Source organism: Lactuca virosa, chromosome 5 (genome assembly GCF_052849685.1).
Source record: "Lactuca virosa cultivar CGN04683 chromosome 5, Lactuca_virosa_CGN04683_v6, whole genome shotgun sequence".
In the NCBI taxonomy this organism is placed as follows: Eukaryota; Viridiplantae; Streptophyta; class Magnoliopsida; order Asterales; family Asteraceae; genus Lactuca; species Lactuca virosa.
Genome location: NC_136430.1, coordinates 436303696 through 436315290, shown reverse-complemented (window position 1 = coordinate 436315290; position 11595 = coordinate 436303696).

Genomic DNA, 11595 nt, shown 5'->3' with positions numbered 1-11595 from the left:
AAACTAGAGCAATGAACTTTTGAATCATGTAGTAAAATGTATCGTTTTATAAAGGATTCATGTTAATCACAAAAGGATTTTCTATATTATTACTTGTAAATTTGTTAGTCTAAGTTGGAGACACGTCCTTCGTAACACTCCCACAGAATCAGCGTGTAGGACTAGCACTTGTGACCAGAGTCTCTTGTAGGGAGAGCGTGACTGTTGTGTATATATCTATACGGGACTGACAATCCCGCACCTGACTGCTAGCTACAGTCGGACCGACAGGTCTACGGGTGACAAAGTCATAAAGGATACCGGCCTCGTTGCGGGCCATATCCAGTCAGTTATGGTCATAAAACTCACAATGTAGATAACATCGATTTACTTTTGTAATAATGAATCAAGTGAACTAACCTCAAAGTAATAACCGATTTGATTACTGGAGGGTACTAATAGTACCTTCAGGATTTAGTTCATCACGTTTTCTTTTATTAGTTTTATTTATGTAATAGGGCTAATATACCTCACTGGGAGTAACCAGGGGTTTTAAAAGGAAATTACGTTTATCGATATAAGTATGGTAGATACTTGTACACCTCAGTTTAGAACGGAAAATCAATGATCAACCTTTAGGGAATATATAGGATTTTCCCGGGATAACTCGGCTTTTCACAAATGGATTGTTTATCAAGTAATTAGCGGATATTCATATTCATTCCACGACTCCTTGGATTGTACATATCTTGTATGAATCTGGAAGTCATGGAATGAATGGGTTTTCAAACACGCTTTTCATAAGAAATATAGGATTTTCTTGAGGAACACGTTTCAAAAGAATCAAAGAATATTTTCCACCAAAACTAAATGCTTATGAACTCACCAGCTTTACGCTGATATTCTTTCAAAACTGCTTGTATTCTCAGGAAATTAGTAGACAGGTACTTATAGGATTTTGGAGAAGTCGGCGCGTTAGAGTCACGTCTTTCCATTTTACTTTTGATATGAACAAAACTATGTATTAAACAATGTAAACCTTTTTCATATATGTATTCAATGTCTGGTTGTGTTTACTATGCTTGCTATGATACAATTGTTGTGATACTACGCATGACGTCAACCACCCCCGAACGTTTCCGCCGTTCCGGTTTGGGGGCGTGACACTATCTTTATGGCACTAAATGCAAACTTTTCACTGATCATAAGAGTCTTCAATATCTATTTAATCAGAAAGAGTTGAACATGAGGCAACGACGCTGGCTAGAGTTACTCAAGGACTACGACTGTGAGATACTTTACCACCCTGGTAAAGCAAATGTTGTTGCGGATGCTCTCAGTCGGAAGGTAAACCTTGAAAAGAAAAGGCCAAGAGCGTTGAGAATTGAAGTTGTCTCCACAATTGTGGAAAGTATAAAGAAAGCTCAAGAGGAAGCTTTAGAGAAAAATGACCGAAAGGAAGAACGTTTGGGAGAAACATTAGTGTTTGATACAAACGTTCAAGGACTGAAGGTATTCCAAGATAGGATTTGGGTACCTAAGACGGGAGGAATAAGATAACTTCTGATGGAAGAAGCTCACAAGACCATGTACTCGATTCATCCCGGCAGCACAAAAATGTATAGGGATCTAAAACCCTACTACTGGTGGCCGACGATGAAGATCGATGTTGCTAAGTATGTGGCCGAGTGTGTGACATGTGCGAGAGTGAAGGCACAACATCAGAAACCATATGGGAGTTTAGAACCTTTACCTATACCCATGGGTAAATGGGAAGACATCACTATGGATTTTGTCACTAAACTGCCCAGAACAAAGAATGGTCACGATATGATTTGGGTGGTCGTTGATCGCTTCACTAAGCGTGCGCATTTCATAGCAGCCAACGAGAAATGGTCTATGGATAAGCTTGCGAATTCTTACGTGAAAGAAATTGTGAGGCTACACGGTGTTCCCTTAACGATTGTATCGGATCGTGACAGTCGTTTCACCTCAAGGTTTTGGAGAAGTCTACAAGAGGAATTGGGTACCAAGTTGTGTTTGAGTACAGCTTACCATCCACAGACTGATGGTCAGAGTGAACGAACGATACAAACACTTGAAGATATGCTGAGAGCATGTACCCTGGAATTCCAAGGTAACTGGGATGAACATTTACCTCTGGTAGAATTTTCCTATTATAATAGTTTCCACTCAAGCATCAAGATGGCACCTTACCAAGCTTTGTATGGAGAAAAGTGTCGAACGCCATCATGTTGGCTGGAAGCTGGGGAAAAGCAGTTTATGGGACCTGAAATAGTCCATCAGACTGCTGAAAAGTTGAAAGTGATTAGGGAAATGATGTTAGCTGCTCAAGATCGTCAAAAGAGCTATGCTGACAAGAAAAGACAACCGATATCATTCGAAGTTGGAGATTCGGTTTTACTTAAAGTCTCTCCGTGGAAGGGACTTATAAGATTTGGTAAAAGGGGAAAGTTGAGTCCAAGGTTTATTGGACCGTTTAAAGTTCTTCAGAGGATCGGGAATCAAGCTTACAAGCTAGAATTACCAGAAGAACTAGAGGGTATTCATAACACCTTTCATGTGTGTTATTTGAGGAAGTTCACGGGAGATGTGCCCAACATAATTCCAATTTCCGAATTAAGGTTGGATGAAAACAAGAGGTTAATTGAAGAACCAGAGGCAATCGTTGACCGTAAGACTAAAAAGTTGCGACGCAAGATGGTCAATTTAGTGCTTGTGCGTTGGAAACATACGAATGGGCCAAATCTCACCTGGGAAACGGAGAGTGACATGATGAGTCGTTATCCGCATTTGTTTGCTGATGTATGATTCCGGGGACGGAATCATCCTAAGGGGGAGAGAATTCTAACGCCCGTGTTTCAAGGCTAGGCATTAATATTGACGTAATAGTCTAGGTTAACCTTTGTAACTCATTTTGAAGTAGTAAAGAGGAATTATGTGAATATTATGTGCTTATCTGCTTAATTATTATGATTAATGAATTAAGACTAAAAATAAGCGTCGAAAATAAATATTAAATAAAGCTGATATCTAAGGATAAAGTTGTAAAGAATCTCGTTAGAAACATTTAGGCGAAAACCTCATCGAAATCCGAGTTATAACGAAAAAGTTATGACCTGTCGAAGTTTCGCGACAAAACCGACACGATGCCGAATGACGTAAAAAGTGAGTTTTTGATAAACTACTTTTTAGCCTTAGTGATCTAAACGAAAGTCGTAGTGTTCATTAAACCGAGAGTATGTATAAAAAGAACGTCCAAATCTGACTCCGTAGGAGGAAGTTATGATTTTTCTAAGTTTCAGCTTAGCAGTAGACAACTAAAAACTCGAATTTTAGATCGAGTGATTTTTAGCCGACACAATCTAAACGAGAATCGAAGGTCTCGTGAATAGTAGTACAACGGTAAAAAGACAGACAAAAACGGACGTCGGATGAAGAAGTTATGAATTTTTAACAGATTTTTCTGTCGCGGTCTATTAAAAATAATAATATTAAAAATAAAGTCAAAATTAGCTGACGAAGTCTAAACGAAAGTTGTAGAGCATAATTTTCCCTACGCGTGCATATAAATAATGTCAAAAACAGAGGTCGTATGCAAAGGTTATGGATTTTAGAAGATTTTGGCACAAATTCTGAGGAATCTCGCATGGATAAGCCTTATCCGGATTGGCCACGTCACCTTCGCTCCATGCACGCCCCGTGTCTGATCCATGACTTATCTGAAGCTGGCTCTGCCGCGTGTCGCACACCTTTCGCTGTCTGATTGGACCGAAGCCGAAGCCTATCCCCATCCCACGCGTAACTGCTTCCGACGTCGCGCTGTAGGCTCCGAACTCGGACGCGTGGCCTCGCATGCGAGACGTGTCCGACGCGTGCCTTCCTCCGGATCCGACCGCCTAGACTTTGCTGACTCACCCTTCTCGGCCGACCCTCGCAATCTCACCCTATAAATAGGAAGGTTGCGAGCCTTCCCAGGTAAAATGAGATTTTTGCCACTTTTTACCCCTAAACTCATATTTTCCCTATTTTGACTTCCCCCGAAGTCCCAAGATCATTTCCAACACCCGAAATACGCCCCGAAGTGCCCAAAGACCCGGAAAATTTTATCTTTTCGGTTTTGAAGCCCAGCCCTCACAGAGCCCGGTTTCTCAATAAAACTCCCGGTTTTATTAGAAACAATTGTTTTAGGAAACGAAGTGCTGCCCGATTATCGTTAAATCAAGTGAGTGTATAGTCACTTTTATCTTACACATAGATATGAAGTATTTTATATAAAATACGTGCTATGTGATTATATATTGTTTATTTATTTAAGATGGATGATGAATGAATGATTTATACAGATTTTTAAATAAATTAAACTGTATATGTATTTTTATCTACAAAGATGTTGGGTAAAACATGGGTAGATAGTTGACGTGTGATGAAATAAAATGATGAGAGGCCTCGATGTTATTGTGATCCAGTCATCTAGCGGAGTATGGATGACGACCACGGATTTTTCTAGACAGTCGAGTGGAACGCTGACAGGCTCGCAACCTGTAGGTGTTAATGAGCTTGGGTGTTCATTCGCTGTACTCCATCCCCCCACATGTTTGCCTTATTTGACATAAATTGCTAGGAAACCCCCAAAGCAGTATTGTCGCCCCGATGAAAATCCTTAGACTAGGTCCCTTGTGATAGTTGTTTTAGGGACGTAAGGTGAGGATAACGAGAATGGGTAATCGGGTTTTTGTTGTTTGATGAAATTAATAAATTTATTTATTGTGGGTTGAAAACCCTATATGCTCACCAGGCTCCCAAGTCTGATCCACTCAGTTTTCTTTGTATTACAGGTAGTGGCGCGAGAGCATAAGTTGAACGACTTATCAAGATATTTTTATTATAGGCCTGTAGTGTATATAACTGTTGTAAGGCTTATAATGTGCCGTTTATGTTTTTGGTCTGTATCGAAACATGACATCCCGAGTTTTGTTATATAATAAAAATAAATTTCTTTAACAAATGCCTTGGTAAATCTTATTTTATCATATTTTGTTTTGGGAACAAATTCCACAACTCTTTTAATCAAAGGATTACTCTGAGATTATTTTAAAAGCATAAATTAAACCGGTCTTTTCTGGACGTGAATTTGGGGATGTCACAGTCGCTTCCAATGCCCCTTCAATCGGCAATAGAGACAGATGGAATCTTTAGGAGTGACACGTGAAACTATCTCAAAATTGGCCTTTCTCTTACGGTCAAACTTTTTGACCTTGGCCGATTTCTCTTCCTTAGGAGAAGAAATCATTTCTAGACTATCATCGTTGTCATTGCCTACGTCCATGGAAATTTGGGAGGTAGATCTTCCAAACAAATTTGCTTGACCAGTGCGCCAAAGCATTGATGCTTCAACAACAATTAGCAAATATGTAAGATCAATAAGGGTCACGTCGTGGTCTGTCATATAGTAGTCCTTAACGAACTGACTATATGACTCAAGAAGCGATTGAAGAACTAAGTCAACAACTAGCTTCCTTGGGAAAACGACACCCAACATTCTTAGTCTATCAATGTGCGACTTCATCTTCAGGATGTGTGCTTGTTTCTTAGTTCTTTTAAGTACCCCTTTACCAGTCTTCATGGGTATAGGTTATTTAACCAATTCCTCTTCCACTTCTTTTGGCTTTTCTGCTTTTTTCTTTGTCTTATGAGCCTTAGACACTTTCATTGTTCCTTCTACCCTTTTTCAAGAAATCTTTGGTGGAAGAACACCGGTTGGTAGAATCTATAGAAACAAAATACTTCACCAATAATGGATTTTTAGGATCCACAAAATTTAGCATCGAATCAGGGATTCGAGCAACAACAGAAAATATCATAGCATCATCTACTACGACCTTTGGAACTGTCATTTATGGAAACTGTCACACCCCCGAACCAGACAGCGGAAACGTCCGGGGGCTTGGTGTGACTTCATTTTTGTAGTATCATCACAGAGTATATAATTGAAACATAACATCATCATCATCACACATGTAATATAACAACATTCATTGTTTACATCGAGTATTGTGTTTTGAATATTACATGCCAAAATAGTTAAAGTATGATGAAACAAAATATAGCAAAATATCCATGAATTCGTTCTGCCCAACCTGCCCAACGGTTTCCTGAGAATACAAGTTAATTTAAAAAGGTCAACATAAAAATGTTGGTGAATTCATAAGCATGTTTGAGAAAATGATTTGTATAACTTTGTAACCACCAAAAAATCCTATATTTTCTAAAAACAGTTTAGTATGTTTGTGTCCAATCTTGTATTAATGCATGTGTGTTAATGTTTACCATAATGCTAAAAGAGAATAGAGAGAATGACAAAGAGAATATAAAGAAAATATAAATAGAATGACCCCAGACAACCCGCTGTTGTATGTGAAAGAGAATGTTGGTATATCAACCCCCGAGGTTGAGTACCAGCGCAAGTATGTTACCGAGTAATCCAAAGAGAAACGAGAATGGTTTCCCGTAAATTTTATAACTTTAATTCCTCTAAGTGAGTTGTTATAACCATACTAGATAATGACAATTTCGCCTGTCTTGGCGTTTATGGATGCCGACGGAATAAGGTAAGGTTTTTGTCACCCTAGACTGGTCTAGTCTAACTGTAGCGAACAACTCAGGTGTGGGGTGTCACCCCCGTATAGATCTATACACAAACCCCTGCTCTCCCTCCAAGAGACTCTTGTTATAACTACAAGCTACGGTCGTATACTCAATAGGTGCCAACCGACACGTCTCACTAGATCCTTAATCGAATTTACGCGAAGAGAAACATATAAGGTACATTCCAGGCCCAATGAACATGTAAGTGGACAACTAAGACCCGCTAAGCATGTAAATCATTTTTAGGCTCAAAAGGAATGAGGTTATATATATACCCCGGGCCGATTATATATGTAAAAGGACAACTAAGGCCCATTTAACATGTATATTATTTACAGGCCCAGAAAGCACGCAAGGAGTATCCAAGGTCCGTCGAGCGTGTAAATGGGTCAACAAAGCCCAATAAACATGTAAAGAGTATATAGGACCTATGAAGCATATAAATGGGTCACTAAGGCCCAATAAACATGAGAATGACGTAATTAGCCCGTTTGTTATTATATTGCTTGTTTTAGCTCAATTATTTACCAAAATGACATAAAAGACCCACTTTTTGTAAAAATGACATTCTCGGCCCATTAAGCCGAAAATTTACAGTTAAGGCACATTTTTTGGTAAAAGTAACATTTTAGGCCCCTTTTAAGAACAAAACTTGCATTTAAGGCTAGTTTTTGTAAAAATAACGTTTTTAACTCCCTTTTGTCAAAATATCATTTTTGGCTTGATTTTTAGGAAAATGTGCATTCTTGTCCCATTTGTAAATAATTTTATCTTTTTGGCCCAAGTTCTAACAAATTCATATATTTAGTTTTTCTTAGCAAAATTTTACATTTTTGACACAATTATGTTCAAAATTGATGGCTTTTGAGCAAAAGAACATCCTATGTGCACATGCAAAACCCTAAAGCTTTGGATCTAGGTTTCTCTATTGTACATGCAATTCATCCAAAGCTTGTAAACCCTAATCTAGCATACTATTAAAACCGAGATCTATAATAAAACAAGTTTAGATGATACCTTTCAATAGTTGCAAGAATCTTCAATCTTCAAGAGCTTAGTATCACAAGTGTAATACCTCTAATGGCTTACAAACACCAAAGCAAGAAGATGATCTAGAAGAGAGGAAGGAAGAGGCACAATCGGCTATAGTAACTCTAAGGTTTCAAGGTGTAGCCGAAACTGAAGCCCTGTGGTTCCTTAGATAGCTGAGCTGCTAGGGTTTCAGTCAAAACCCTAATTGGATGACTTAGGCCCTAAGCAACTTAAGAACCTTCTGGAATAAGTCTCCTTGGACAAAATTAGAGTGGGCTTCCCCTCCAAATTTCGTCCCCCTTATACCCATGAGGATTCACAACCCAAATTCAATTATCTTATAAATGACAGTTCCAGTCCCCCTTATTTAATCATTTCTCTTTTTAGCCACAAAATTAATTCTTGACTAATATTAATTAAACTATATGATTTCTCCTTTAATATATTATTCATATAATATATTAATAAAACATAATAACCTCTCTCTCTCCATAAATCATCCTATCCAGTTGCTTCGGTGAAGGCAACCCAAAAGGACCATGCACAACCGGGTTAAGTACATACCAAATATAGTTACGGGCTTAGACACTAATCCAACAGTCTCCCACTTGGATAAGTCTAGTAACTATAAATGCAAGTACGACTTTAGGATCCGATTAGCAATCGTAGCTCTCAAAGACGCTGTCGAACTCTGATTTTATCAGTAACCTGTCCTTTAGATAAGGGATCGTATAATCCTCCGTTCTAGATATCGTGCAGAAAAATACATGGAACATAGTCATACTTATTGTCCAGCAGTTTGTTTCTCGATCTCTGATTCGTCTGACATAGAACTTGATTGAACACATCAATTCAGTCCTGACCGGGACCGACACATAAGTCAAACCAAATCATCGAGGGGCCCAGATATCGCTTTTACCCTCTTAAGATAAAAGGAACAGATAAACTTCGACTTATATGCATTTACCATTCACTCATCAAATTATGCACAATAATGCGTTTTATAACATCAAGTTACTGATGTGTTTACGCATTATCAATGCACAACCAACTTGCAAACAATAAACCATATATTTAGGTTTAAAGACTATATGATATTATCGTCTTGCAATCACTCGTGATAAATTCCATGAAGTGATACCAGCAAGCGTGGGTTTAATCCAATGCTCAAATCTTAGTTCATAAGCACTCATGAATGTTGTAGCAAACTTTTGCTATGTCTAATACACTTTAGACAATCTACAAGCCAATTCAAGACATTCTTCTTTCATATCTACTTCCAAAGTATGAGCGACTGTGGACTGTTCAAATAATCTTATTATTCAGGAAGTCAAAACATGCAAAGTGAAACAATAGGTAAATGATTAACACAAGACAATAACTTTACTTACAAATAATACACCTTTATTTATCATCAAATGTTAATTACAATTTATCTATTATATGTTTCGAAGCTATCTAATCTAAACTAATATCGTCGTTTAACCCAATGCTGTGACAACCATCAAATTCTAGTCAAAGTCAAACAAGTCAAACCGGTCGAATTTAATTAGTGCCTATATGTTAGAAGTTATTCTCTGAATAAAAATGTGCATTTATATGTCAAAAATTCAAGTGTCTCGAAAAATCTATGTGTTAACAGTGTAAAAACCCTAAAAGGGGAGTTAAACGCATCAAAACACGACTAAGGACCCTTTCGGGGACTTAAAACGATCATTAACGAAGCATAACGGGGTTCACGAACCTTGCATTACGAGATTATACGATAATAATGGCTAAGATTAAATCTCTCCCAAATCTCTCCAAGTATGTGAAATCTCTCCCAAATCTGTCTAAGTATGTGAAATCTCTCCCAAATCTCTCTAAGTATGTGAAATCTCTCCAAGTATGTGAAATATCTCCCAAATATCTCTAAGTATGTGAAATCTCTCCAAGTATGTGAAATCTCTCCCAATCTCTCCAAGTATGCCAAATCTCTCCAAGAATGTGAAATCTCTCCCAAATCTCTCCAAGTATGCCAAATCTCTCCCAAATCTCTCTCAAAACCTCTTTTGATTTATTTTAATCATTTGGGACATCCCGACACTTGACTTGGTGAAAAACCATTCGAAACGGAAAGATACATTGGAAAATAGCCTTTTAGGGCCGAAGTCCCTCTATAGGGACCAAACCCTACTTGAACCGGAGTCCCCTTGTGTAGCCGCAGCCATCTAGTCGCAGCCAGCTAGCCGCAGCCAGCAAGCCGCAGCCAGCGAACCGCAGCCTCCGAACCGCAGCCATCGGACCGCAATGACTAAGGACTGGAACTACTGAGGACCGAGGCTGCTGAAGACCGCAGCGCTGAACCGCATCCGAACTCGCCTCCGGTCCTTCCTGACGAACCCGCCTGCGGTACCTGCTCGGACCGCAGTCCGTTTCCCTTCGGATCCAATTCAGCGACCAAGCCACTCCGGTTCCAAGGCTGCCAAGACCCGAAACCAAGCCTTGACTTCGGATTTCCCATTTTCCACCCGATTTTCGACCACGACTTCGTTTTAAGCTTGTTTTTCATGATTTTAACGTGGTATTTTCACCAAAATCCATATTTTATCATTTTTAACCCCCAGGACTCTTATTTTATTTATTTCTCAAGAATTTATTAATTAAAAATCATTAGTTTATATTAAGAAGATATTAACCCCACAAGTGGGTCAAGTGTGCCCACTTGCCTTCCATGTGTCATCCTCTCAATAGTCCAACCCTATCCACATCACACAAACCAAGGTAAACATCCCTTCAATCTTGCAAATTGCTCCAGCAACATTTATATAAAGAAATCGCTGGAGGATTTCTTGGTTCACTTTGATAAATCCTTCACTTACACACTTCTCATATCACCTCAAGAAAGCTTCTTTCTCTCTACTTTCCACCACCTTGTGCAAGTGTTCTTGAGTTGCTACAGCACTTTTTGGTAAGTATTCCATCTAAACTCAAGTGTCATTCCATAATTTCATAACACTCTTGGATCATTAACTCATATCTTAACACCAAAAATCGTTCTTAGGATCATCCAAACTCTCACGTGTTCATCAAGTGTTCTTGACTTGATACTCCTCGTCTTCGACCTTCCACTCTTCCAAGAATCACTCAAGGTGAGTTCATACCCCTACATTTTCTAGTTTTCTTCAGTTTTTAGGGGGGGAATACAAGTTAAAACACCAAAACATATTCAAAACTCAACTTGACAGCTTACAACAGAAAAGTTGTGACCTGTTCACGAACTGTTTTACCCAACTTAAACTTAATATTTTTCAAAACTGTATAATATGCAAGTAGTTAAGGTTTATACCTTTAAAATGACTACTTGCACACCTCCATACGAGTTTTCTACAATTTATGGTGATTTTTACAAAACTGCCTATCACTGCAGCAACAAAATCAGACCAGGTTGTGAAAATGAACATTTTCACACTAGTTTGAGACCACCAAAAATTATGGGAAAATTTATGGACACAGGAGGCACTTTTTCCAAATACTCAGAGTTTGCGGATTCAGTTTTCGACTTACGATGATTTTTCTATAATTACTCAAAAACAGTGACAGTTAAGGGTAAAACTGTCAAATGCATATTTAAGAGTTATTCACACCATGTAACATGTTGAGCAAGGTGTGTAAGCTTTATACTTAGTATTTCCAATGTCCTTTATTTGAAATACATATACATGCGTAACAAGGTTTCATACCATCATACAACACTTTTGATAAACTATAATAGGTATAGTTTTGAACGCTTCATTTGTCAAAGAAAATAATAACATTATCGATTTACAAAACGAACTTTCACTACACACTACGTGAACTCGTTAATGAATATTTGTGAGACATTCTCCTTCGGGGTACTCCAAGTACCACAGAAAAGTCCTTTAGTTATAATCA